Genomic DNA, 27,088 nt, shown 5'->3' with positions numbered 1-27,088 from the left:
GTTGTCTCCCGTGCAGCGCTGTTCTCTGCCGTGCTGTGCCGTTCTCTCCCGTGCTGTCCCGTTCTCTCCCGTGCTGTCCCGTTCTCTCCCGTGCTGTGTTGTTCTCCCCCGTGCTGTGTCGTTCTCTTCCGTGCCGTGCTGTTCTCTCCCGTTCTCTCCCGTGCTGTGCTGTTCTCTCCCGCGCTGTGCTGTTCTCCACCGTGCTGTGTACTTCTCTCCCGTGCTGTGCCGTTCTCTCCCGTGCTGTGCCGTTCTTCCCCGTGCTCTGCCGTTCTCTCCCGTGCTGTGCCGTTCTCCCTGTGCTGTGCCGTTCTCCCCGTGCTGTGCCGTTCTCTCCCGTGCTCTGCTGTTCTCTCCCGTGCTGTGCCGTTCTCTCCCGTGCTGTCCCGTTCTCCCCCGTGCTGTGCCGTTCTCTCCCGTGCTGTGCCGTCTTCTCCCGTGCTGTGCCGTCTTCTCCCGTGCTGTGCCGTTCTCTCCCGTTCTGTCCCGTTCTCTCCCGTGCTGTGCCGTTCTCTCCTGCGCTGTTCCGTTCTCTCCCGTGCTGTGCCATTCGTTCCGCGCTGTGCCGTTCTCTCCCGTGGTGTGCCGTTCTCTCCCGTGCTGTCCCGTTCTCTCCCGTGCTGTGTTGTTCTCTCCCGTGCTGTGTCGTTCTCTTCCGTGCCGTGCAGTTCTCTCCCGTGCTGTCCCGTTCTCTCCCGTGCTGTGCTGTTCTCTCCCGTGCTCTGCCGTTCTCTCCCGTGCTGTGCCGTTCTCTCCCGTGCTCTTCCGTCTTATCCCGTGCTGTGCCGTCTTCTCCCGTGCTGTGCCGTACTCTCCCGTGCTGTGCCGTCTTCTCCCGTGCTGTGCCGTACTCTCCCGTGCTGTGACGTACTCTCCCGTGCTGTGACGTACTCTCCCGTGCTGTGTCGTTCTCTCCCGTGCTGTGCCGTTCTCCCCCGTGCTGTGCCGTTCTCCCCCGTGCTGTCCCGTTCTCCCCCGTGCTGTGCCGTTCTCCCCGTGCTGTGACGTTCTCCCCTTGCTGTGCCGTTCTCCCCTTGCTGTGCCGTTCTCCCCGTGCTGTGCCTTTCTCCCCCGTGCTGTGCCGTTCTCTCCCGTGCTCTGCCATTCTCTCCCGTGCTCTGCCGTTCTCTCCCGTGCTCTGCCGTTCTCTCCCGTTCTCTGCCGTCTTCTCCCGTGCTGTGCCGTCTTCTCCCGTGCTGTGCCGTACTCTCCCGTGCTGTGCCGTTCTCTCCCGTGCTCTGCCGTTCTCTCCCGTGCTCTGCCGTTCTCCCCCGTGCTGTGCCGTTCTCTCCCGTGCTGTGCCGTTCTCTCCCGTGCTGTGCCGTTCTCTCCCATGCTGTGCCTTTCTCTCCCGTGCTGTGCCGTTCTCTCCCGTGCTCTGCCGTTCTCTCCCGTGCTGTGTTGTTCTCTCCCGTGCTCTGCCGTTCTCTCCCGTTCTCTGCCGTCTTCTCCCGTGCTGTGCCGTCTTCTCCCGTGCTGTGCCGTACTCTCCCGTGCTGTGCCGTTCTCTCCCGTGCTCTGCCGTTCTCTCCCGTGCTCTGCCGTTCTCCCCCGTGCTGTGCCGTTCTCCCCCGTGCTGTACCGTTCTCTCCCGTGCTGTGCCGTTCTCTCCCGTGCTGTGCCGTTCTCTCCCGTGCTGTCCCGTTCTCTCCCGTGCTGTGCCGTTCTCTCCTGCGCTGTTCCGTTCTCTCCCGTGCTGTGCCATTCTCTCCCGCGCTGTGCCGTTCTCTCCCGTGCTGTGCCGTTCTCTCCCGTGCTGTCCCGTTCTCTCCCGTGCTGTGTTGTTCTCTCCCGTGCTGTGTCGTTCTCTTCCGTGCCGTCCCGTTCTCTCCCGTGCTGTCCCGTTCTCTCCTGTGCTGTGCCGTACTCTCCCGTGCTGTGCCGTACTCTCCCGTGCTGTGCCGTTCTCTCCCGTGCTGTGCCGTTCTCTCCTGTGCGGTCCCGTTCTCTCCCGTGCTGTGCCGTTCTCCCCCGTGCTGTGCCGTTCTCCCCCGTGCTGTCCCGTTCTCCCCCGTGCTGTGCCGTTCTCCCCGTGCTGTGACGTTCTCCCCTTGCTGTGCCGTTCTCCCCTTGCTGTGCCGTTCTCCCCGTGCTGTGCCTTTCTCCCCCGTGCTGTGCCGTTCTCTCCCGTGCTCTGCCGTTCTCTCCCGTGCTCTGCCGTTCTCTCCCGTGCTCTGCCGTTCTCTCCCGTTCTCTGCCGTCTTCTCCCGTGCTGTGCCGTCTTCTCCCGTGCTGTGCCGTACTCTCCCGTGCGGTGCCGTTCTCTCCCGTGCTGTGCCGTTCTCCCCCGTGCTGTGCCGTTCTCCCCCGTGCTGTCCCGTTCTCCCCCGTGCTGTGCCGTTCTCCCCGTGCTGTGACGTTCTCCCCTTGCTGTGCCGTTCTCCCCTTGCTGTGCCGTTCCCCCCATGCTGTGCCTTTCTCCCCCGTGCTGTGCCGTTCTCTCCCGTGCTCTGCCGTTCTCTCCCGTGCTGTGCCGTACTCTCCCGTGCTGTACCGTTCTCTCCCGTGCTGTGCCGTTCTCTCCCGTGCTCTGCCGTTCTCCCCCGTGCTGTGCCGTTCTATCCCGTGCTGTGCCGTTCTCTCCCGTGCTCTGCCGTTCTCCCCCGTGCTGTGCCGTTCTCTCCAGTGCTGTGCCGTTCTCTCCCGTGCTGTGCCGTTCTCTCCCGTGCTGTGCCGTTCTCTCCCGTGCTGTGCCGTTCTCGCCCGTGCTGTGCAGTTCTCTCCCGTTCTGTCCCGTTCTCTCCCGTGCTGTGCTGTTCTCTCCCGTGCTGTGCCGTTCTCCCCCGTGCTGTCCCGTTCTCCCCCGTGCTGTGCCGTTCTCTCCCGTGCTGTGCCGTCTTCTCCCGTGCTGTGCCGTCTTCTCCCGTGCTGTGCCGTACTCTCCCGTGCTGTGCCGTCTTCTCCCGTGCTGTGCCGTACTCTCCCGTGCTGTGACGTACTCTCCCGTGCTGTGACGTTCTCTCCCGTGCTGTACCGTTCTCCCCCGTGCTGTGCCATTCTCCCCATGCTGTGCCGTTCTCCCCGTGCTGTGCCGTTCTCCCCGTGCTGTGATGTTCTCCCCTTGCTGTGCCGTTCTCCCCTTGCTGTGCCGTTCTCCCCGTGCTGTGCCGTTCTCCCCCGTGCTGTGCCGTTCTCTCCCGTGCTCTGCCGTTCTCTCCCGTGCTCTGCCGTTCTCTCCCGTGCTCTGCCGTTCTCTCCCGTTCTCTGCCGTCTTCTCCCGTGCTGTGCCGTACTCTCCCGTGCTGTGCCGTACTCTCCCGTGCTGTGCCGTTCTCTCCCGTGCTGTGCCGTTCTCTCCCGTGCGGTCCCGTTCTCTCCCGTGCTGTGCCGTTCTCCCCCGTGCTGTGCCGTTCTCCCCCGTGCTGTCCCGTTCTCCCCCGTGCTGTGCCGTTCTCCCCGTGCTGTGACGTTCTCCCCTTGCTGTGCCGTTCTCCCCTTGCTGTGCCGTTCTCCCCATGCTGTGCCTTTCTCCCCCGTGCTGTGCCGTTCTCTCCCGTGCTCTGCCGTTCTCTCCCGTGCTCTGCCGTTCTCTCCCGTGCTCTGCCGTTCTCTCCCGTTCTCTGCCGTCTTCTCCCGTGCTGTGCCGTCTTCTCCCGTGCTGTGCCGTACTCTCCCGTGCTGTACCGTTCTCTCCCGTGCTGTGCCGTTCTCTCCCGTGCTCTGCCGTTCTCCCCCATGCTGTGCCGTTCTATCCCGTGTTGTGCCGTTCTCTCCCGTGCTCTGCCGTTCTCCCCCGTGCTGTGCCGTTCTCTCCAGTGCTGTGCCGTTCTCTCCCGTGCTGTGCCGTTCTCTCCCGTGCTGTGCCGTTCTCTCCCGTGCTGTGCCGTTCTCGCCCGTGCTGTGCAGTTCTCTCCCGTTCTGTCCCGTTCTCTCCCGTGCTGTGCCGTTCTCTCCCGTGCTGTGCCGTTCTCGCCCGTGCTGTGCAGTTCTCTCCCGTTCTGTCCCGTTCTCTCCCGTGCTGTGCCGTTCTCTCCTGCGCTGTTCCATTCTCTCCCGTGCTGTGCCATTCTCTCCCGCGCTGTGCCGTTCTCTCCCGTGCTGTGCCGTTCTCTCCCCTGCTGTCCCGTTCTCTCCCGTGCTGTGTTGTTCTCTCCCGTGCTGTGTCGTTCTCTTCCGTGTCGTGCCGTTCTCTCCCGTGCTGTCCCGTTCTCTCCGGTGCTGTGCTGTTCTCTCCCGTGCTCTGCCGTTCTCTCCCGTGCTGTGCCGTCTTCTCCCGTGCTGTGCCGTTGTCTCCCGTGCAACGCTGTTCTCTGCCGTGCTGTGCCGTTCTCTCCCGTGCTGTCCCGTTCTCTCCCGTGCTGTCCCGTTCTCTCCCGTGCTGTGTTGTTCTCTCCCGTGCTGTGTCGTTCTCTTCCGTGCCGTGCCGTTCTCTCCCGTGCTGTCCCGTTCTCTCCCGTGCTGTGCTGTTCTCTCCCGCGCTGTGCTGTTCTCCACCGTGCTGTGTACTTCTCTCCCGTGCTGTGTCGTTCTCTCCCGTGCTGTGCCGTTCTACCCCGTGCTCTGCCGTTCTCTCCCGTGCTGTGCCGTTCTCCCCGTGCTGTGCCGTTCTCCCCGTGCTGTGCCGTTCTCTCCCGTGCTCTGCTGTTCTCTCCCGTGCTGTGCCGTTCTCTCCCGTGCTGTCCCGTTCTCCCCCGTGCTGTGCCGTTCTCTCCCGTGCTCTGCCGTCTTCTCCCGTGCTGTGCCGTCTTCTCCCGTGCTGTGCCGTACTCTCCCGTGCTGTGCCGTCTTCTCCCGTGCTGTGCCGTACTCTCCCGTGCTGTGACGTACTCTCCCGTGCTGTGACGTTCTCTCCCGTGCTGTACCGTTCTCCCCCGTGCTGTGCCATTCTCCCCTTGCTGTGCCGTTCTCCCCGTGCTGTGCCTTTCTCCCCCGTGCTGTGCCGTTCTCTCCCGTGCTCTGCCGTTCTCTCCCGTGCTCTGCCGTTCTCTCCCGTGCTCTGCCGTTCTCTCCCGTTCTCTGCCGTCTTCTCCCGTGCTGTGCCGTCTTCTCCCGTGCTGTGCCGTACTCTCCCGTGCGGTGCCGTTCTCTCCCGTGCTCTGCCGTTCTCTCCCGTGCTCTGCCGTTCTCCCCCGTGCTGTGCCGTTCTCTCCCGTGCTGTGCCGTTCTCTCCCGTGCTGTGCCGTTCTCTCCCATGCTGTGCCTTTCTCTCCCGTGCTGTGCCGTTCTCTCCCGTGCTGTGCCGTTCTCTCCCGTGCTGTGCCGTTCTCTCCCGTGCTGTGCCGTTCTCTCCCGTGCTGTGCCGTTCTCTCCCGCGCTGTTCCGTTTACTCCCGTGCTGTGCCGTTCTCGCCCGTGCTGTGCCGTTCTCTCCCGTTCTGTCCCGTTCTCTCCCGTGCTGTGCCGTTCTCTCCCGCGCTGTGCCGTTCTCTTCCGTGCTGTTCCCTTCTCACCCGTGCTGTGCCGTTCTCCCCCGTGCTGTGCCGTTCTCGCCCGTGCTGTTCCGTTCTCTGCCGTGCTGTGCCGTTCTCTTCCGTTCTGTCCCGTTCTCTCCCGTGCTGTGCCGTTCTCTCCTGCGCTGTTCCATTCTCTCCCGTTCTGTCCTGTTCTCTCCCGTGCTGTGTCGTTCTCTCCCGTGCTGTGCCGTTCTCCCCCGTGCTGTGCCGTTCTCTCCCGCGCTTTGCCGTTCTCCCCCGTGCTGTGCCCTTCTCTCCCGTGCTGTGCCATTCTCTCCCGTGCTGTGTTGTTCTCTCCCGTGCTGTCCCGTTCTCTCCCGTGCTGTGCTGTTCTATCCCGTGCTGTGTTGTTCTCTCCCGTGCTGTGCCGTTCGCACCCGTGCTGTGCCGTTCTCTCCCGTGCTGTCCCCTTCTCTCCCGTGCTGTGCCGTCCTCTCCCGTGCTGTGCCGTTCTCTCCCATGCTGTGCCGTTGTCTCCCATGCTGCGCCGCTCTCTCCCGTGCTGTGCCGTTGTCTCCCATGCAGCGCTGTTCTCTGCCGTGCTGTGCCGTTCTCTCCCGTGCTGTCCCATTCTCTCCCGTGCTGTCCCGTTCTCTCCCGTGCTGTGTTGTTCTCTCCCGTGCTGTGTCGTTCTCTTCCGTGCCGTGCCGTTCTCTCCCGTGCTGTCCCGTTCTCTTCCGTGCCGTGCCGTTCTCTCCCGTGCTGTCCTGTCCTCTCCCGTGCTGTGTCGTTCTCTCCCGTGTTGTGCCGTTCTACCCCGTGCTCTGCCGTTCTCTCCCGTGCTGTGCCGTTATCTCCCGTGCTGCACTGTTCTCTCCCGTGCTGTGCCGTTCTCCCCTGTGCTGTGCCGTTCTCCCCCGTGCTCTTCCGTTCTCCCCCGTGCTGTGCCGTTCTCCCCCGTGCTCTGCCGTTCTCTCCCGTGCTCTGCCGTTCTCCCCCGTGCTGTGCCGTTCTCTCCTGTGTTGTGCTGTTCTCTCCCGTGCTGTGCCGTTCTCTCCCAGGCGGACCCGTTCTCTCCCGTGCTGTGCCCTTCACCCCCGTGATGTCCCGTTCTCTCCCGTGCTGTGTTGTTCTCTCCCGTGCTGTGCCGTTCTCCCCCGTGCTGTGCTGTTCTCTCCCGTGCTGTGCCGTTCTCTCCCATGCGGAACCGTACTCTCCCGTGCAGTGCCCTTCACCCCCGTGATGTCCCTTTCTCTCCCACGCTGTTCCGTTCTCCCCCGTGCTGTCCCGTTCTCCCCCGTGCTGTCCCGTTCTCCCCCGTGCTGTCCCGTTCTCCCCCGTGCTGTGCCGTTCTCCCCCGTGCTGTCCCGTTCTCCCCCGTGCTGTCCCGTTCTCCCCCGTCCTGTGCCGTTCTCCCCGTGCTGTGCCGTTCTCCCCTTGTTGTGCCGTTCTCCCCGTGCTGTGCCGTTCTCCCCGTGCTGTGCCGTTCTCCCCGTGCTGTGCCGTTCTCTCCCGTGCTCTGCTGTTCTCTCCCGTGCTGTGCCGTTCTCTCCCGTGCTGTCCCGTTCTCCCCCGTGCTGTGCCGTTCTCTCCCGTGCTCTGCCGTCTTCTCCCGTGCTGTGCCGTCTTCTCCCGTGCTGTGCCGTACTCTCCCGTGCTGTGCCGTCTTCTCCCGTGCTGTGCCGTACTCTCCCGTGCTGTGACGTACTCTCCCGTGCTGTGACGTTCTCTCCCGTGCAGTACCGTTCTCCCCCGTGCTGTGCCATTCTCCCCATGCTGTGCCGTTCTCCCCGTGCTGTGCCGTTCTCCCCGTGCTGTGATGTTCTCCCCTTGCTGTGCCGTTCTCCCCTTGCTGTGCCGTTCTCCCCGTGCTGTGCCGTTCTCCCCCGTGCTGTGCCGTTCTCCCCCGTGCTCTGCCGTTCTCTCCCGTGCTCTGCCGTTCTCTCCCGTGCTCTGCCGTTCTCTCCCGTTCTCTGCCGTCTTCTCCCGTGCTGTGCCGTCTTCTCCCGTACTGTGCCGTACTCTCCCGTGCTGTGCCGTTCTCTCCCGTGCTCTGCCGTTCTCTCCCGTGCTCTGCCGTTCTCCCCCGTGCTGTACCGTTCTCTCCCGTGCTGTGCCGTTCTCTCCCGTGCTGTGCCGTTCTCTCCCGTGCTGTGCCGTTCTCGCCCGTGCTGTGCAGTTCTCTCCCGTTCTGTCCCGTTCTCTCCCGTGCTGTGCCGTTCTCTCCTGCGCTGTTCCGTTCTCTCCCGTGCTGTGCCATTCTCTCCCGCGCTGTGCCGTTCTCTCCCGTGCTGTGCCGTTCTCTCCCGTGCTGTCCCGTTCTCTCCCGTGCTGTGTTGTTCTCTCCCGTGCTGTGTCATTCTCTTCCGTGCCGTCCTGTTCTCTCCCGTGCTGTCCCGTTCTCTCCTGTGCTGTGCTGTTCTCTCCCGTGCTCTGCCGTTCTCTCCCGTGCTGTGCCGTCCTCTCCCGTGCTGTGCCGTTCTCTCCCATGGTGTGCCGTTCTCTCCCATGCTGCGCCGTTCTCTCCCGTGCTGTCCCGTTGTCTCCCGTGCAGCGCTGTTCTCTGCCGTGCTGTGCCGTTCTCTCCCGTGCTGTCCCGTTCTCTCCCGTGCTGTCCCGTTCTCTCCCGTGCTGTGTTGTTCTCTCCCGTGCTGTGTCGTTCTCTTCCGTGCTGTGCCGTTCTCTCCCGTGCTGTCCCGTTCTCTCCCGTGCTGTGCTGTTCTCTCCCGCGCTGTGCTGTTCTCCACCGTGCTGTGTACTTCTCTCCCGTGCTGTGTCGTTCTCTCCCGTGCTGTGCCGTTCTACCCCGTGCTCTGCCGTTCTCTCCCGTGCTGTGCCGTTCTCCCCGTGCTGTGCCGTTCTCCCCGTGCTGTGCCGTTCTCCCCCGTGCTGTGCCGTTCTCTCCCGTGCTCTGCCGTTCTCTCCCGTGCTCTGCCGTTCTCTCCCGTGCTCTGCCGTTCTCTCCCGTTCTCTGCCGTCTTCTCCCGTGCTGTGCCGTACTCTCCCGTGCTGTGCCGTACTCTCCCGTGCTGTGCCGTTCTCTCCCGTGCTGTGCCGTTCTCTCCCGTGCGGTCCCGTTCTCTCCCGTGCTGTGCCGTTCTCCCCCGTGCTGTGCCGTTCTCCCCCGTGCTGTCCCGTTCTCCCCCGTGCTGTGCCGTTCTCCCCGTGCTGTGACGTTCTCCCCTTGCTGTGCCGTTCTCCCCTTGCTGTGCCGTTCTCCCCGTGCTGTGCCTTTCTCCCCCGTGCTGTGCCGTTCTCTCCCGTGCTCTGCCGTTCTCTCCCGTGCTCTGCCGTTCTCTCCCGTTCTCTGCCGTCTTCTCCCGTGCTGTGCCGTCTTCTCCCGTGCTGTGCCGTACTCTCCCGTGCTGTGCCGTTCTCTCCCGTGCTGTGCCGTTCTCTCCCGTGCTGTGCCGTTCTCTCCCGTGCTGTGCCGTTCTCTCCCGTGCTGTGCTGTTCTCTCCCGCGCTGTTCCGTTTACTCCCGTGCTGTGCCGTTCTCGCCCGTGCTGTGCCGTTCTCTCCCGTTCTGTCCCATTCTCTCCCGTGCTGTGCCGTTCTCTCCCGCGCTGTGCCGTTCTCTTCCGTGCTGTTCCGTTCTCACCCGTGCTGTGCCGTTCTCCCCCGTGCTGTGCCGTTCTCGCCCGTGCTGTTCCGTTCTTTGCCGTGCTGTGCCGTTCTCTTCCGTTCTGTCCCGTTCTCTCCCGTGCTGTGCCGTTCTCTCCTGCGCTGTTCCGTTCTCTCCCGTTCTGTCCCGTTCTCTCCCGTGCTGTGTCGTTCTCTCCCGTGCTGTGCCCTTCTCCCCCGTGCTGTGCCGTTCTCTCCCGCGCTTTGCCGTTCTCCCCCGTGCTGTGCCCTTCTCTCCCGTGCTGTGCCATTCTCTCCCGTGCTGTGTTGTTCTCTCCCGTGCTGTCCCGTTCTCTCCCGTGCTGTGCTGTTCTATCCCGTGCTGTGTTGTTCTCTCCCGTGCTGTGCCGTTCGCACCCGTGCTGTGCCGTTCTCTCCCGTGCTGTCCCCTTCTCTCCCGTGCTGTGCCGTCCTCTCCCGTGCTGTGCCGTTCTCTCCCATGCTGTGCCGTTGTCTCCCATGCTGCGCCGCTCTCTCCCGTGCTGTGCCGTTGTCTCCCATGCAGCGCTGTTCTCTGCCGTGCTGTGCCTTTCTCTCCCGTGCTGTCCCATTCTCTCCCGTGCTGTCCCGTTCTCTCCCGTGCTGTGTTGTTCTCTCCCGTGCTGTGTCGTTCTCTTCCGTGCCGTGCCGTTCTCTCCCGTGCTGTCCCGTTCTCTCCCGTGCTGTGCTGTTCTCTCCCGCGCTGTGCTGTTCTCCACCGTGCTGTGTACTTCTCTCCCGTGCTGTGTCGTTCTCTCCCGTGTTGTGCCGTTCTACCCCGTGCTCTGCCGTTCTCTCCCGTGCTGTGCCGTTATCTCCCGTGCTGCACTGTTCTCTCCCGTGCTGTGCCGTTCTCCCCTGTGCTGTGCCGTTCTCCCCCGTGCTCTTCCGTTCTCCCCCGTGCTGTGCCGTTCTCCCCCGTGCTCTGCCGTTCTCTCCCGTGCTCTGCCGTTCTCCCCCGTGCTGTGCCGTTCTCTCCCATGCGGACCCGTTCTCTCCCGTGCTGTGCCCTTCACCCCCGTGATGTCCCGTTCTCTCCCGTGCTGTGTTGTTCTCTCCCGTGCTGTGCCGTTCTCCCCCGTGATGTCCCGTTCTCTCCCGTGCTGTGCTGTTCTCTCCCGTGCTGTGCCGTTCTCTCCCATGCGGAACCGTACTCTCCCGTGCAGTGCCCTTCACACCCGTGATGTCCCTTTCTCTCCCACGCTGTTCCGTTCTCCCCCGTGCTGTGCCGTTCTCCCCCGTGCTATCCCGTTCTCCCCCGTGCTGTCCCGTTCTCCCCCGTGCTGTCCCGTTCTCCCCCGTGCTGTCCCGTTCTCCCCCGTGCTGTGCCGTTCTCCCCCGTGCTGTCCCGTTCTCCCCCGTGCTGTCCCGTTCTCCCCCGTCCTGTGCCGTTCTCCCCGTGCTGTGCCGTTCTCCCCTTGTTGTGCCGTTCTCCCCGTGCTGTGCCGTTCTCCCCGTGCTGTGCCTTTCTCCCCGTGCTGTGCCGTTCTCTCCCGTGCTCTGCTGTTCTCTCCCGTGCTGTGCCGTTCTCTCCCGTGCTGTCTCGTTCTCCCCCGTGCTGTGCCGTTCTCTCCCGTGCTCTGCCGTCTTCTCCCGTGCTGTGCCGTCTTCTCCCGTGCTGTGCCGTACTCTCCCGTGCTGTGCCGTCTTCTCCCGTGCTGTGCCGTACTCTCCCGTGCTGTGACGTACTCTCCCGTGCTGTGACGTTCTCTCCCGTGCAGTACCGTTCTCCCCCGTGCTGTGCCATTCTCCCCATGCTGTGCCGTTCTCCCCGTGCTGTGCCGTTCTCCCCATGCTGTGATGTTCTCCCCTTGCTGTGCCGTTCTCCCCTTGCTGTGCCGTTCTCCCCGTGCTGTGCCGTTCTCCCCCGTGCTGTGCCGTTCTCTCCCGTGCTCTGCCGTTCTCTCCCGTGCTCTGCCGTTCTCTCCCGTGCTCTGCCGTTCTCTCCCGTTCTCTGCCGTCTTCTCCCGTGCTGTGCCGTCTTCTCCCGTGCTGTGCCGTACTCTCCCGTGCTGTGCCGTTCTCTCCCGTGCTCTGCCGTTCTCTCCCGTGCTCTGCCGTTCTCCCCCGTGCTGTACCGTTCTCTCCCGTGCTGTGCCGTTCTCTCCCGTGCTGTGCCGTTCTCTCCCGTGCTGTCCCGTTCTCTCCCGTGCTGTGCCGTTCTCTCCTGCGCTGTTCCGTTCTCTCCCGTGCTGTGCCATTCTCTCCCGCGCTGTGCCGTTCTCTCCCGTGCTGTGCCGTTCTCTCCCGTGCTGTCCCGTTCTCTCCCGTGCTGTGTTGTTCTCTCCCGTGCTGTGTCGTTCTCTTCCGTGCCGTCCCGTTCTCTCCCGTGCTGTCCCGTTCTCTCCTGTGCTGTGCCGTACTCTCCCGTGCTGTGCCGTACTCTCCCGTGCTGTGCCGTTCTCTCCCGTGCTGTGCCGTTCTCTCCTGTGCGGTCCCGTTCTCTCCCGTGCTGTGCCGTTCTCCCCCGTGCTGTGCCGTTCTCCCCCGTGCTGTCCCGTTCTCCCCCGTGCTGTGCCGTTCTCCCCGTGCTGTGACGTTCTCCCCTTGCTGTGCCGTTCTCCCCTTGCTGTGCCGTTCTCCCCGTGCTGTGCCTTTCTCCCCCGTGCTGTGCCGTTCTCTCCCGTGCTCTGCCGTTCTCTCCCGTGCTCTGCCGTTCTCTCCCGTGCTCTGCCGTTCTCTCCCGTTCTCTGCCGTCTTCTCCCGTGCTGTGCCGTCTTCTCCCGTGCTGTGCCGTACTCTCCCGTGCGGTGCCGTTCTCTCCCGTGCTGTGCCGTTCTCCCCCGTGCTGTGCCGTTCTCCCCCGTGCTGTCCCGTTCTCCCCCGTGCTGTGCCGTTCTCCCCGTGCTGTGACGTTCTCCCCTTGCTGTGCCGTTCTCCCCTTGCTGTGCCGTTCCCCCCATGCTGTGCCTTTCTCCCCCGTGCTGTGCCGTTCTCTCCCGTGCTCTGCCGTTCTCTCCCGTGCTGTGCCGTACTCTCCCGTGCTGTACCGTTCTCTCCCGTGCTGTGCCGTTCTCTCCCGTGCTCTGCCGTTCTCCCCCGTGCTGTGCCGTTCTATCCCGTGCTGTGCCGTTCTCTCCCGTGCTCTGCCGTTCTCCCCCGTGCTGTGCCGTTCTCTCCAGTGCTGTGCCGTTCTCTCCCGTGCTGTGCCGTTCTCTCCCGTGCTGTGCCGTTCTCTCCCGTGCTGTGCCGTTCTCGCCCGTGCTGTGCAGTTCTCTCCCGTTCTGTCCCGTTCTCTCCCGTGCTGTGCTGTTCTCTCCCGTGCTGTGCCGTTCTCCCCCGTGCTGTCCCGTTCTCCCCCGTGCTGTGCCGTTCTCTCCCGTGCTGTGCCGTCTTCTCCCGTGCTGTGCCGTCTTCTCCCGTGCTGTGCCGTACTCTCCCGTGCTGTGCCGTCTTCTCCCGTGCTGTGCCGTACTCTCCCGTGCTGTGACGTACTCTCCCGTGCTGTGACGTTCTCTCCCGTGCTGTACCGTTCTCCCCCGTGCTGTGCCATTCTCCCCATGCTGTGCCGTTCTCCCCGTGCTGTGCCGTTCTCCCCGTGCTGTGATGTTCTCCCCTTGCTGTGCCGTTCTCCCCTTGCTGTGCCGTTCTCCCCGTGCTGTGCCGTTCTCCCCCGTGCTGTGCCGTTCTCTCCCGTGCTCTGCCGTTCTCTCCCGTGCTCTGCCGTTCTCTCCCGTGCTCTGCCGTTCTCTCCCGTTCTCTGCCGTCTTCTCCCGTGCTGTGCCGTACTCTCCCGTGCTGTGCCGTACTCTCCCGTGCTGTGCCGTTCTCTCCCGTGCTGTGCCGTTCTCTCCCGTGCGGTCCCGTTCTCTCCCGTGCTGTGCCGTTCTCCCCCGTGCTGTGCCGTTCTCCCCCGTGCTGTCCCGTTCTCCCCCGTGCTGTGCCGTTCTCCCCGTGCTGTGACGTTCTCCCCTTGCTGTGCCGTTCTCCCCTTGCTGTGCCGTTCTCCCCATGCTGTGCCTTTCTCCCCCGTGCTGTGCCGTTCTCTCCCGTGCTCTGCCGTTCTCTCCCGTGCTCTGCCGTTCTCTCCCGTGCTCTGCCGTTCTCTCCCGTTCTCTGCCGTCTTCTCCCGTGCTGTGCCGTCTTCTCCCGTGCTGTGCCGTACTCTCCCGTGCTGTACCGTTCTCTCCCGTGCTGTGCCGTTCTCTCCCGTGCTCTGCCGTTCTCCCCCATGCTGTGCCGTTCTATCCCGTGTTGTGCCGTTCTCTCCCGTGCTCTGCCGTTCTCCCCCGTGCTGTGCCGTTCTCTCCAGTGCTGTGCCGTTCTCTCCCGTGCTGTGCCGTTCTCTCCCGTGCTGTGCCGTTCTCTCCCGTGCTGTGCCGTTCTCGCCCGTGCTGTGCAGTTCTCTCCCGTTCTGTCCCGTTCTCTCCCGTGCTGTGCCGTTCTCTCCCGTGCTGTGCCGTTCTCGCCCGTGCTGTGCAGTTCTCTCCCGTTCTGTCCCGTTCTCTCCCGTGCTGTGCCATTCTCTCCTGCGCTGTTCCATTCTCTCCCGTGCTGTGCCATTCTCTCCCGCGCTGTGCCGTTCTCTCCCGTGCTGTGCCGTTCTCTCCCCTGCTGTCCCGTTCTCTCCCGTGCTGTGTTGTTCTCTCCCGTGCTGTGTCGTTCTCTTCCGTGTCGTGCCGTTCTCTCCCGTGCTGTCCCGTTCTCTCCGGTGCTGTGCTGTTCTCTCCCGTGCTCTGCCGTTCTCTCCCGTGCTGTGCCGTCTTCTCCCGTGCTGTGCCGTTGTCTCCCGTGCAACGCTGTTCTCTGCCGTGCTGTGCCGTTCTCTCCCGTGCTGTCCCGTTCTCTCCCGTGCTGTCCCGTTCTCTCCCGTGCTGTGTTGTTCTCTCCCGTGCTGTGTCGTTCTCTTCCGTGCCGTGCCGTTCTCTCCCGTGCTGTCCCGTTCTCTCCCGTGCTGTGCTGTTCTCTCCCGCGCTGTGCTGTTCTCCACCGTGCTGTGTACTTCTCTCCCGTGCTGTGTCGTTCTCTCCCGTGCTGTGCCGTTCTACCCCGTGCTCTGCCGTTCTCTCCCGTGCTGTGCCGTTCTCCCCGTGCTGTGCCGTTCTCCCCGTGCTGTGCCGTTCTCTCCCGTGCTCTGCTGTTCTCTCCCGTGCTGTGCCGTTCTCTCCCGTGCTGTCCCGTTCTCCCCCGTGCTGTGCCGTTCTCTCCCGTGCTCTGCCGTCTTCTCCCGTGCTGTGCCGTCTTCTCCCGTGCTGTGCCGTACTCTCCCGTGCTGTGCCGTCTTCTCCCGTGCTGTGCCGTACTCTCCCGTGCTGTGACGTACTCTCCCGTGCTGTGACGTTCTCTCCCGTGCTGTACCGTTCTCCCCCGTGCTGTGCCATTCTCCCCATGCTGTGCCGTTCTCCCCGTGCTGTGCCGTTCTCCCCGTGCTGTGACGTTCTCCCCTTGCTGTGCCGTTCTCCCCTTGCTGTGCCGTTCTCCCCGTGCTGTGCCGTTCTCCCCCGTGCTGTGCCATTCTCTCCCGTGCTCTGCCGTTCTCTCCCGTGCTCTGCCGTTCTCCCCCGTGCTGTGCCGTTCTCTCCCGTGCTGTGCCGTTCTCTCCCGTGCTCTGCCGTTCTCCCCCGTGCTGTGCCGTTCTCTCCAGTGCTGTGCCGTTCTCTCCCGTGCTGTGCCGTTCTCTCCCGTGCTGTGCCGTTCTCTCCCGTGCTGTGCAGTTCTCTCCCGTGCTGTGCCGTTCTCGCCCGTGCTGTGCAGTTCTCTCCCGTTCTGTCATGTTCTCTCCCGTGCTGTGCCGTTCTCTCCTGCGCTGTTCCGTTCTCTCCCGTGCTGTGCCATTCTTTCCCGCGCTGTGCCGTTCTCTCCCGTGCTGTGCCGTTCTCTCCTGTGCTGTCCCGTTCTCTCCCGTGCTGTGTTGTTCTCTCCCGTGCTGTGTCGTTCTCTTCCGTGCCGTGCAGTTCTCACCCGTGCTGTCCCGTTCTCTCCCGTGCTGTGCTGTTCTCTCCCGTGCTCTGCCGTTCTCTCCCGTGCTGTGCCGTTCTCTCCCGTGCTCTTCCGTCTTCTCCCGTGCTGTGCCGTCTTCTCCCGTGCTGTGCCGTACTCTCCCGTGCTGTGCCGTCTTCTCCCGTGCTGTGCCGTACTCTCCCGTGCTGTGACGTACTCTCCCGTGCTGTGACGTACTCTCCCGTGCTGTGCCGTTCTCTCCCGTGCTGTGCCGTTCTCCCCCGTGCTGTGCCGTTCTCCCCCGTGCTGTCCCGTTCTCCCCCGTGCTGTGCCGTTCTCCCCGTGCTGTGACGTTCTCCCCTTGCTGTGCCGTTCTCCCCTTGCTGTGCCGTTCTCCCCGTGCTGTGCCTTTCTCCCCCGTGCTGTGCCGTTCTCTCCCGTGCTCTGCCGTTCTCTCCCGTGCTCTGCCGTTCTCTCCCATGCTCTGCCGTCTTCTGCCGTGCTGTGCCGTCTTCTCCCGTGCTGTGCCGTAATCTCCCGTGCTGTGCCGTTCTCTCCCGTGCTCTGCCGTTCTCTCCCGTGCTCTGCCGTTCTCCCCTGTGCTGTGCCGTTCTCTCCCGTGCTGTGCCGTTCTCTCCCGTGCTGTGCCGTTCTCTCCCATGCTGTGCCTTTCTCTCCCGTGCTGTGCCGTTCTCTCCCGTGCTGTGCCGTTCTCTCCCGTGCTTTGCCGTTCACTCCCGTGCTGTGCCGTTCTCTCCCGTGCTGTGCCGTTCTCTCCCGCGCTGTTCCGTTTACTCCCGTGCTGTGCCGTTCTCGCCCGTGCTGTGCCGTTCTCTCCCGTTCTGTCCCGTTCTCTCCCGTGCTGTGCCGTTCTCTCCTGCGCTGTTCCGTTCTCTCCCGTGCTGTGCCGTTCTCTCCCGCGCTGTGCCGTTCTCTCCCGTGCTGTGCCGTTCTCACCCGTGCTGTGCCGTTCTCCCCCGTGCTGTGCCGTTCTCGCCCGTGCTGCTCCGTTCTCTGCCGTGCTGTGCCGTTCTCTTCCGTTCTGTCCCGTTCTCTCCCGTGCTGTGCCGTTCTCTCCTGCGCTGTTCCGTTCTCTCCCGTTCTGTCCCGTTCTCTCCCGTGCTGTGTCGTTCTCCCCCGTGCTGTGCCGTTCTCTCCCGCGCTTTGCCGTTCTCCCCCGTGCTGTGCCCTTCTCTCCCGTGCTGTGCCATTCTCTCCCGTGCTGTGTTGTTCTCTCCCGTGCTGTCCCGTTCTCTCCCGTGCTGTGCTGTTCTCTCCCGTGCTGTGTTGTTCTCTCCCGTGCTGTGCCGTTCGCACCCGTGCTGTGCCGTTCTCTCCCGTGCTGTCCCCTTCTCTCCCGTGCTGTGCCGTCCTCTCCCGTGCTGTGCCGTTCTCTCCCATGCTGTGCCGTTCTCTCCCATGCTGCGCCGTTCTCTCCCGTGCTGTGCCGTTGTCTCCCGTGCAGCGCTGTTCTCTGCCGTGCTGTGCCGTTCTCTCCCGTGCTGTCCCATTCTCTCCCGTGCTGTCCCGTTCTCTCCCGTGCTGTGTTGTTCTCTCCCGTGCTGTGTCGTTCTCTTCCGTGCCGTGCCGTTCTCTCCCGTGCTGTCCCGTTCTCTCCCGTGCTGTGCTGTTCTCTCCCGCGCTGTGCTGTTCTCCACCGTGCTGTGTACCTCTCTCCCGTGCTGTGTCTTTCTCTCCCGTGCTGTGCCGTTCTACCCCGTGCTCTGCCGTTCTCTCCCGTGCTGTGCCGTTATCTCCCGTGCTGCACTGTTCTCTCCCGTGCTGTGCCGTTCCCCCCTGTGCTGTGCCGTTCTCCCCCGTGCTCTTCCGTTCTCCCCCGTGCTGTGCCGTTCTCCCCCGTGCTCTGCCGTTCTCTCCCGTGCTCTGCCGTTCTCCCCCGTGCTGTGCCGTTCTCTCCTGCGCTGTGCTGTTCTCTCCCGTGCTGTGCCGTTCTCTCCCATGCGGACCCGTTCTCTCCCGTGCTGTGCCCTTCACCCCCGTGATGTCCCGTTCTCTCCCGTGCTGTGTTGTTCTCTCCCGTGCTCTGCCGTTCTCTCCCATGTTGTGCCGTTCTCTCCCATGCTGCACTGTTCTCTGCCGTGCTGTGCCGTTCTCCCCCGTGCTCTGCCGTTCTCTCCCGTGCTGTGCCGTTCTCTCCCGTGCTCTGCCGTTCTCTCCCGTGCTCTGCCGTTCTCTCCCGTGCTCTGCCGTTCTCTCCCGTTCTCTGCCGTCTTCTCCCGTGCTGTGCCGTCTTCTCCCGTGCTGTGCCGTACTCTCCCGTGCTGTGCCGTTCTCTCCCGTGCTCTGCCGTTCTCTCCCGTGCTCTGCCGTTCTCCCCCGTGCTCTGCCGTTCTCTCCCGTGCTGTGCCGTTCTCTCCCGTGCTGTGCCGTTCTCTCCCGTGCTGTGCCGTTCTCGCCCGTGCTGTGCAGTTCTCTCCCGTTCTGTCCCGTTCTCTCCCGTGCTGTGCCGTTCTCTCCTGCGCAGTTCCGTTCTCTCCCGTGCTGTGCCATTCTATCCCGCGCTGTGCCGTTCTCTCCCGTGCTGTGCCGTTCTCTCCCGTGCTGTCCCGTTCTCTCCCGTGCTGTGTTGTTCTCTCCCGTGCTGTGTCGTTCTCTTCCGTGCCGTGCCGTTCTCTCCCGTGCTGTCCCGTTCTCTCCTGTGCTGTGCTGTTCTCTCCCGTGCTCTGCCGTTCTCTCCCGTGCTGTGCCGTCCTTTCCCGTGCTGTGCCGTTCTCTCCCATGCTGTGCCGTTCTCTCCCATGCTGCGCCGTTCTCTCCCGTGCTGTGCCGTTGTCTCCCGTGCAGCGCTGTTCTCTGCCGTGCTGTGCCGTTCTCTCCCGTGCTGTCCCGTTCTCTCCCGTGCTGTCCCGTTCTCTCCCGTGCTGTGTTGTTCTCCCCCGTGCTGTGTCGTTCTCTTCCGTGCCGTGCCGTTCTCTCCCGTTCTCTCCCGTGCTGTGCTGTTCTCTCCCGCGCTGTGCTGTTCTCCACCGTGCTGTGTACTTCTCTCCCGTGCTGTGCCGTTCTCTCCCGTGCTGTGCCGTTCTTCCCCGTGCTCTGCCGTTCTCTCCCGTGCTGTGCCGTTCTCCCTGTGCTGTGCCGTTCTCCCCGTGCTGTGCCGTTCTCTCCCGTGCTCTGCTGTTCTCTCCCGTGCTGTGCCGTTCTCTCCCGTGCTGTCCCGTTCTCCCCCGTGCTGTGCCGTTCTCTCCCGTGCTGTGCCGTCTTCTCCCGTGCTGTGCCGTCTTCTCCCGTGCTGTGCCGTTCTCTCCCGTTCTGTCCCGTTCTCTCCCGTGCTGTGCCGTTCTCTCCTGCGCTGTTCCGTTCTCTCCCGTGCTGTGCCATTCGTTCCGCGCTGTGCCGTTCTCTCCCGTGGTGTGCCGTTCTCTCCCGTGCTGTCCCGTTCTCTCCCGTGCTGTGTTGTTCTCTCCCGTGCTGTGTCGTTCTCTTCCGTGCCGTGCAGTTCTCTCCCGTGCTGTCCCGTTCTCTCCCGTGCTGTGCTGTTCTCTCCCGTGCTCTGCCGTTCTCTCCCGTGCTGTGCCGTTCTCTCCCGTGCTCTTCCGTCTTATCCCGTGCTGTGCCGTCTTCTCCCGTGCTGTGCCGTACTCTCCCGTGCTGTGCCGTCTTCTCCCGTGCTGTGCCGTACTCTCCCGTGCTGTGACGTACTCTCCCGTGCTGTGACGTACTCTCCCGTGCTGTGTCGTTCTCTCCCGTGCTGTGCCGTTCTCCCCCGTGCTGTGCCGTTCTCCCCCGTGCTGTCCCGTTCTCCCCCGTGCTGTGCCGTTCTCCCCGTGCTGTGACGTTCTCCCCTTGCTGTGCCGTTCTCCCCTTGCTGTGCCGTTCTCCCCGTGCTGTGCCTTTCTCCCCCGTGCTGTGCCGTTCTCTCCCGTGCTCTGCCATTCTCTCCCGTGCTCTGCCGTTCTCTCCCGTGCTCTGCCGTTCTCTCCCGTTCTCTGCCGTCTTCTCCCGTGCTGTGCCGTCTTCTCCCGTGCTGTGCCGTACTCTCCCGTGCTGTGCCGTTCTCTCCCGTGCTCTGCCGTTCTCTCCCGTGCTCTGCCGTTCTCCCCCGTGCTGTGCCGTTCTCTCCCGTGCTGTGCCGTTCTCTCCCGTGCTGTGCCGTTCTCTCCCATGCTGTGCCTTTCTCTCCCGTGCTGTGCCGTTCTCTCCCGTGCTCTGCCGTTCTCTCCCGTGCTGTGTTGTTCTCTCCCGTGCTCTGCCGTTCTCTCCCGTTCTCTGCCGTCTTCTCCCGTGCTGTGCCGTCTTCTCCCGTGCTGTGCCGTACTCTCCCGTGCTGTGCCGTTCTCTCCCGTGCTCTGCCGTTCTCTCCCGTGCTCTGCCGTTCTCCCCCGTGCTGTGCCGTTCTCTCCCGTGCTGTGCCGTTCTCTCCCGTGCTGTGCCGTTCTCTCCCATGCTGTGCCTTTCTCTCCCGTGCTGTGCCGTTCTCTCCCGTGCTGTGCCGTTCTCTCCCGTGCTGTGCCGTTCTCTCCCGTGCTGTGCCGTTCTCTCCCGTGCTGTGCCGTTCTCTCCCGCGCTATTCCGTTTACTCCCGTGCTGTGCCGTTCTCGCCCGTGCTGTGCCGTTCTCTCCCGTTCTGTCCCGTTCTCTCCCGTGCTGTGCCGTTCTCTCCTGCGCTGTTCCATTCTCTCCCGTGCTGTGCCGTTCTCTCCCGCGCTGTGCCGTTCTCTCCCGTGCTGTGCCGTCTTCTCCCGTGCTGTGCCGTACTCTCCCGTGCTGTGATGTACTCTCCCGTGCTGTGACGTACTCTCCCGTGCTGTGCCGTTCTCTCCCGTGCTGTGCCGTTCTCCCTCGTGCTGTGCCGTTCTCCCCCGTGCTGTCCCGTTCTCCCCCGTGCTGTGCCGTTCTCCCCGTGCTGTGACGTTCTCCCCTTGCTGTGCCGTTCTCCCCTTGCTGTGCCGTTCTCCCCGTGCTGTGCCTTTCTCCCCCGTGCTGTGCCGTTCTCCCCCATGCTCTTCCGTTCTCCCCCGTGCTGTGCCGTTCTCCCCCGTGCTCTGCCGTTCTCTCCCGTGCTCTGCCGTTCTCCCCCGTGCTGTGCCGTTCTCTCCTGCGCTGTGCTGTTCTCTCCCGTGCTGTGCCGTTCTCTCCCATGCGGACCCGTTCTCTCCCGTGCTGTGCCCTTCACCCCCGTGATGTCCCGTTCTCTCCCGTGCTGTGTTGTTCTCTCCCGTGCTCTGCCGTTCTCTCCCATGTCGTGCCGTTCTCTCCCATGCTGCACTGTTCTCTGCCGTGCTGTGCCGTTCTCCCCCGTGCTCTGCCGTTCTCTCCCGTGCTGTGCCGTTCTCTCCCGTGCTCTGCCGTTCTCTCCCGTGCTCTGCCGTTCTCTCCCGTGCTCTGCCGTTCTCTCCCGTTCTCTGCCGTCTTCTCCCGTGCTGTGCCGTCTTCTCCCGTGCTGTGCCGTACTCTCCCGTGCTGTGCCGTTCTCTCCCGTGCTCTGCCGTTCTCTCCCGTGCTCTGCCGTTCTCCCCCGTGCTCTGCCGTTCTCTCCCGTGCTGTGCCGTTCTCTCCCGTGCTGTGCCGTTCTCTCCCGTGCTGTGCCGTTCTCGCCCGTGCTGTGCAGTTCTCTCCCGTTCTGTCCCGTTCTCTCCCGTGCTGTGCCGTTCTCTCCTGCGCTGTTCCGTTCTCTCCCGTGCTGTGCCATTCTATCCCGCGCTGTGCCGTTCTCTCCCGTGCTGTGCCGTTCTCTCCCGTGCTGTCCCGTTCTCTCCCGTGCTGTGTTGTTCTCTCCCGTGCTGTGTCGTTCTCTTCCGTGCCGTGCCGTTCTCTCCCGTGCTGTACCGTTCTCTCCTGTGCTGTGCTGTTCTCTCCCGTGCTCTGCCGTTCTCTCCCGTGCTGTGCCGTCCTCTCCCGTGCTGTGCCGTTCTCTCCCATGCTGTGCCGTTCTCTCCCATGCTGCGCCGTTCTCTCCCGTGCTGTGCCGTTGTCTCCTGTGCAGCGCTGTTCTCTGCCGTGCTGTGCCGTTCTCTCCCGTGCTGTCCCGTTCTCTCCCGTGCTGTCCCGTTCTCTCCCGTGCTGTGTTGTTCTCCCCCGTGCTGTGTCGTTCTCTTCCGTGCCGTGCCGTTCTCTCCCGTTCTCTCCCGTGCTGTGCTGTTCTCTCCCGCGCTGTGCTGTTCTCCACCGTGCTGTGTACTTCTCTCCCGTGCTGTGCCGTTCTCTCCCGTGCTGTGCCGTTCTTCCCCGTGCTCTGCCGTTCTCTCCCGTGCTGTGCCGTTCTCCCTGTGCTGTGCCGTTCTCCCCGTGCTGTGCCGTTCTCTCCCGTGCTCTGCTGTTCTCTCCCGTGCTGTGCCGTTCTCTCCCGTGCTGTCCCGTTCTCCCCCGTGCTGTGCCGTTCTCTCCCGTGCTGTGCCGTCTTCTCCCGTGCTGTGCCGTCTTCTCCCGTGCTGTGCCGTTCTCTCCCGTTCTGTCCCGTTCTCTCCCGTGCTGTGCCGTTCTCTCCTGCGCTGTTCCGTTCTCTCCCGTGCTGTGCCATTCGTTCCGCGCTGTGCCGTTCTCTCCCGTGCTGTGCCGTTCTCTCCCGTGCTGTCCCGTTCTCTCCCGTGCTGTGTTGTTCTCTCCCGTGCTGTGTCGTTCTCTTCCGTGCCGTGCAGTTCTCTCCCGTGCTGTCCCGTTCTCTCCCGTGCTGTGCTGTTCTCTCCCGTGCTCTGCCGTTCTCTCCCGTGCTGTGCCGTTCTCTCCCGTGCTCTTCCGTCTTCTCCCGTGCTGTGCCGTCTTCTCCCGTGCTGTGCCGTACTCTCCCGTGCTGTGCCGTCTTCTCCCGTGCTGTGCCGTACTCTCCCGTGCTGTGACGTACTCTCCCGTGCTGTGACGTACTCTCCCGTGCTGTGTCGTTCTCTCCCGTGCTGTGCCGTTCTCCCCCGTGCTGTGCCGTTCTCCCCCGTGCTGTCCCGTTCTCCCCCGTGCTGTGCCGTTCTCCCCGTGCTGTGACGTTCTCCCCTTGCTGTGCCGTTCTCCCCTTGCTGTGCCGTTCTCCCCGTGCTGTGCCGTTCTCTCCCGTGCTCTGCCGTTCTCTCCCGTGCTCTGCCGTTCTCTCCCGTGCTCTGCCGTTCTCTCCCGTTCTCTGCCGTCTTCTCCCGTGCTGTGCCGTCTTCTCCCGTGCTGTGCCGTACTCTCCCGTGCTGTGCCGTTCTCTCCCGTGCTCTGCCGTTCTCTCCCGTGCTCTGCCGTTCTCCCCCGTGCTGTGCCGTTCTCTCCCGTGCTGTGCCGTTCTCTCCCGTGCTGTGCCGTTCTCTCCCATGCTGTGCCTTTCTCTCCCGTGCTGTGCCGTTCTCTCCCGTGCTCTGCCGTTCTCTCCCGTGCTGTGTTGTTCTCTCCCGTGCTCTGCCGTTCTCTCCCGTTCTCTGCCGTCTTCTCCCGTGCTGTGCCGTTCTCGCCCGTGCTGTGCCGTTCTCTCCCGTTCTGTCCCGTTCTCTCCCGTGCTGTGCCGTTCTCTCCTGCGCTGTTCCATTCACTCCCGTGCTGTGCCGTTCTCTCCCGCGCTGTGCCGTTCTCTCCCGTGCTGTGCCGTCTTCTCCCGTGCTGTGCCGTACTCTCCCGTGCTGTGATGTACTCTCCCGTGCTGTGACGTACTCTCCCGTGCTGTGCCGTTCTCTCCCGTGCTGTGCCGTTCTCCCCCGTGCTGTGCCGTTCTCCCCCGTGCTGTCCCGTTCTCCCCCGTGCTGTGCCGTTCTCCCCGTGCTGTGACGTTCTCCCCTTGCTGTGCCGTTCTCCCCTTGCTGTGCCGTTCTCCCCGTGCTGTGCCTTTCTCCCCCGTGCTGTGCCATTCTCTCCCGTGCTCTGCCGTTCTCTCCCGTGCTCTGCCGTTCTCTCCCGTGCTCTGCCGTTCTCTCCCGTTCTGTGCCGTCTTCTCCCGTGCTGTGCCGTCTTCTCCCGTGCTGTGCCGTACTCTCCCGTGCTGTGCCGTTCTCTCCCGTGCTGTGCCGTTCTCTCCCGTGCTGTGCCGTTCTCTCCCGTGCTGTGCCGTTCTCTCCCGTGCTGTGCCGTTCTCGCCCGTGCTGTGCAGTTCTCTCCCGTTCTGTCATGTTCCCTCCCGTGCTGTGCCGTTCTCTCCTGCGCTGTTCCGTTCTCTCCCGTGCTGTGCCATTCTTTCCCGCGCTGTGCCGTTCTCTCCCGTGCTGTGCCGTTCTCTCCTGTGCTGTCCCGTTCTCTCCCGTGCTGTGTTCTCTCCCGTGCTGTGTCGTTCTCTTCCGTGCCGTGCAGTTCTCTCCCGTGCTGTCCCCTTCTCTCCCGTGCTGTGCCGTCCTCTCCCGTGCTGTGCCGTTCTCTCCCATGCTGTGCCGTTCTCTCCCATGCTGCGCCGTTCTCTCCCGTGCTGTGCCGTTGTCTCCCGTGCAGCGCTGTTCTCTGCCGTGCTGTGCCGTTCTCTCCCGTGCTGTCCCATTCTCTCCCGTGCTGTCCCGTTCTCTCCCGTGCTGTGTTGTTCTCTCCCGTGCTGTGTCGTTCTCTTCCGTGCCGTGCCGTTCTCTCCCGTGCTGTCCCGTTCTCTCCCGTGCTGTGCTGTTCTCTCCCGCGCTGTGCTGTTCTCCACCGTGCTGTGTACCTCTCTCCCGTGCTGTGTCTTTCTCTCCCGTGCTGTGCCGTTCTACCCCGTGCTCTGCCGTTCTCTCCCGTGCTGTGCCGTTATCTCCCGTGCTGCACTGTTCTCTCCCGTGCTGTGCCGTTCTCCCCTGTGCTGTGCCGTTCTCCCCCGTGCTCTTCCGTTCTCCCCCGTGCTGTGCCGTTCTCCCCCGTGCTCTGCCGTTCTCTCCCGTGCTCTGCCGTTCTCCCCCGTGCTGTGCCGTTCTCTCCTGCGCTGTGCTGTTCTCTCCCGTGCTGTGCCGTTCTCTCCCATGCGGACCCGTTCTCTCCCGTGCTGTGCCCTTCACCCCCGTGATGTCCCGTTCTCTCCCGTGCTGTGTTGTTCTCTCCCGTGCTCTGCCGTTCTCTCCCATGTTGTGCCGTTCTCTCCCATGCTGCACTGTTCTCTGCCGTGCTGTGCCGTTCTCCCCCGTGCTCTGCCGTTCTCTCCCGTGCTGTGCCGTTCTCTCCCGTGCTCTGCCGTTCTCTCCCGTGCTCTGCCGTTCTCTCCCGTGCTCTGCCGTTCTCTCCCGTTCTCTGCCGTCTTCTCCCGTGCTGTGCCGTCTTCTCCCGTGCTGTGCCGTACTCTCCCGTGCTGTGCCGTTCTCTCCCGTGCTCTGCCGTTCTCTCCCGTGCTGTGCCGTTCTCTCCCGTGCTGTGCCGTTCTCTCCCGTGCTGTGCCGTTCTCGCCCGTGCTGTGCAGTTCTCTCCCGTTCTGTCATGTTCCCTCCCGTGCTGTGCCGTTCTCTCCTGCGCTGTTCCGTTCTCTCCCGTGCTGTGCCATTCTTTCCCGCGCTGTGCCGTTCTCTCCCGTGCTGTGCCGTTCTCTCCTGTGCTGTCCCGTTCTCTCCCGTGCTGTGTTCTCTCCCGTGCTGTGTCGTTCTCTTCCGTGCCGTGCAGTTCTCTCCCGTGCTGTCCCCTTCTCTCCCGTGCTGTGCCGTCCTCTCCCGTGCTGTGCCGTTCTCTCCCATGCTGTGCCGTTCTCTCCCATGCTGCGCCGTTCTCTCCCGTGCTGTGCCGTTGTCTCCCGTGCAGCGCTGTTCTCTGCCGTGCTGTGCCGTTCTCTCCCGTGCTGTCCCATTCTCTCCCGTGCTGTCCCGTTCTCTCCCGTGCTGTGTTGTTCTCTCCCGTGCTGTGTCGTTCTCTTCCGTGCCGTGCCGTTCTCTCCCGTGCTGTCCCGTTCTCTCCCGTGCTGTGCTGTTCTCTCCCGCGCTGTGCTGTTCTCCACCGTGCTGTGTACCTCTCTCCCGTGCTGTGTCTTTCTCTCCCGTGCTGTGCCGTTCTACCCCGTGCTCTGCCGTTCTCTCCCGTGCTGTGCCGTTATCTCCCGTGCTGCACTGTTCTCTCCCGTGCTGTGCCGTTCTCCCCTGTGCTGTGCCGTTCTCCCCCGTGCTCTTCCGTTCTCCCCCGTGCTGTGCCGTTCTCCCCCGTGCTCTGCCGTTCTCTCCCGTGCTCTGCCGTTCTCCCCCGTGCTGTGCCGTTCTCTCCTGCGCTGTGCTGTTCTCTCCCGTGCTGTGCCGTTCTCTCCCATGCGGACCCGTTCTCTCCCGTGCTGTGCCCTTCACCCCCGTGATGTCCCGTTCTCTCCCGTGCTGTGTTGTTCTCTCCCGTGCTCTGCCGTTCTCTCCCATGTTGTGCCGTTCTCTCCCATGCTGCACTGTTCTCTGCCGTGCTGTGCCGTTCTCCCCCGTGCTCTGCCGTTCTCTCCCGTGCTGTGCCGTTCTCTCCCGTGCTCTGCCGTTCTCTCCCGTGCTCTGCCGTTCTCTCCCGTGCTCTGCCGTTCTCTCCCGTTCTCTGCCGTCTTCTCCCGTGCTGTGCCGTCTTCTCCCGTGCTGTGCCGTACTCTCCCGTGCTGTGCCGTTCTCTCCCGTGCTCTGCCGTTCTCTCCCGTGCTCTGCCGTTCTCCCCCGTGCTCTGCCGTTCTCTCCCGTGCTGTGCCGTTCTCTCCCGTGCTGTGCCGTTCTCTCCCGTGCTGTGCCGTTCTCGCCCGTGCTGTGCAGTTCTCTCCCGTTCTGTCCCGTTCTCTCCCGTGCTGTGCCGTTCTCTCCTGCGCTGTTCCGTTCTCTCCCGTGCTGTGCCATTCTATCCCGCGCTGTGCCGTTCTCTCCCGTGCTGTGCCGTTCTCTCCCGTGCTGTCCCGTTCTCTCCCGTGCTGTGTTGTTCTCTCCCGTGCTGTGTCGTTCTCTTCCGTGCCGTGCCGTTCTCTCCCGTGCTGTCCCGTTCTCTCCTGTGCTGTGCTGTTCTCTCCCGTGCTCTGCCGTTCTCTCCCGTGCTGTGCCGTCCTCTCCCGTGCTGTGCCGTTCTCTCCCATGCTGTGCCGTTTTCTCCCATGCTGCGCCGTTCTCTCCCGTGCTGTGCCGTTGTCTCCCGTGCAGCGCTGTTCTCTGCCGTGCTGTGCCGTTCTCTCCCGTGCTGTCCCGTTCTCTCCCGTGCTGTCCCGTTCTCTCCCGTGCTGTGTTGTTCTCCCCCGTGCTGTGTCGTTCTCTTCCGTGCCGTGCCGTTCTCTCCCGTTCTCTCCCGTGCTGTGCTGTTCTCTCCCGCGCTGTGCTGTTCTCCACCGTGCTGTGTACTTCTCTCCCGTGCTGTACCGTTCTCTCCCGTGCTGTGCCGTTCTTCCCCGTGCTCTGCCGTTCTCTCCCGTGCTGTGCCGTTCTCCCTGTGCTGTGCCGTTCTCCCCGTGCTGTGCCGTTCTCTCCCGTGCTCTGCTGTTCTCTCCCGTGCTGTGCCGTTCTCTCCCGTGCTGTCCCGTTCTCCCCCGTGCTGTGCCGTTCTCTCCCGTGCTGTGCCGTCTTCTCCCGTGCTGTGCCGTCTTCTCCCGTGCTGTGCCGTTCTCTCCCGTTCTGTCCCGTTCTCTCCCGTGCTGTGCCGTTCTCTCCTGCGCTGTTCCGTTCTCTCCCGTGCTGTGCCATTCGTTCCGCGCTGTGCCGTTCTCTCCCGTGCTGTGCCGTTCTCTCCCGTGCTGTCCCGTTCTCTCCCGTGCTGTGTTGTTCTCTCCCGTGCTGTGTCGTTCTCTTCCGTGCCGTGCAGTTCTCTCCCGTGCTGTCCCGTTCTCTCCCGTGCTGTGCTGTTCTCTCCCGTGCTCTGCCGTTCTCTCCCGTGCTGTGCCGTTCTCTCCCGTGCTCTTCCGTCTTCTCCCGTGCTGTGCCGTCTTCTCCCGTGCTGTGCCGTACTCTCCCGTGCTGTGCCGTCTTCTCCCGTGCTGTGCCGTACTCTCCCGTGCTGTGACGTACTCTCCCGTGCTGTGACGTACTCTCCCGTGCTGTGTCGTTCTCTCCCGTGCTGTGCCGTTCTCCCCCGTGCTGTGCCGTTCTCCCCCGTGCTGTCCCGTTCTCCCCCGTGCTGTGCCGTTCTCCCCGTGCTGTGACGTTCTCCCCTTGCTGTGCCGTTCTCCCCTTGCTGTGCCGTTCTCCCCGTGCTGTGCCTTTCTCCCCCGTGCTGTGCCGTTCTCTCCCGTGCTCTGCCGTTCTCTCCCGTGCTCTGCCGTTCTCTCCCGTGCTCTGCCGTTCTCTCCCGTTCTCTGCCGTCTTCTCCCGTGCTGTGCCGTCTTCCCCCGTGCTGTGCCGTACTCTCCCGTGCTCTGCCGTTCTCCCCCGTGCTGTGCCGTTCTCTCCAGTGCTGTGCCGTTCTCTCCCGTGCTGTGCCGTTCTCTCCCGTGCTGTGCCGTTCTCTCCCGTGCTGTGCCGTTCTCGCCCGTGCTGTGCAGTTCTCTCCC

This window comes from Mustelus asterias, chromosome 2 (genome assembly GCF_964213995.1).
Source record: "Mustelus asterias chromosome 2, sMusAst1.hap1.1, whole genome shotgun sequence".
Taxonomy (NCBI): domain Eukaryota; kingdom Metazoa; phylum Chordata; class Chondrichthyes; order Carcharhiniformes; family Triakidae; genus Mustelus; species Mustelus asterias.
The sequence above is the reverse complement of the archived record's forward strand: the minus strand, read 5'-3'. Positions refer to the sequence as shown.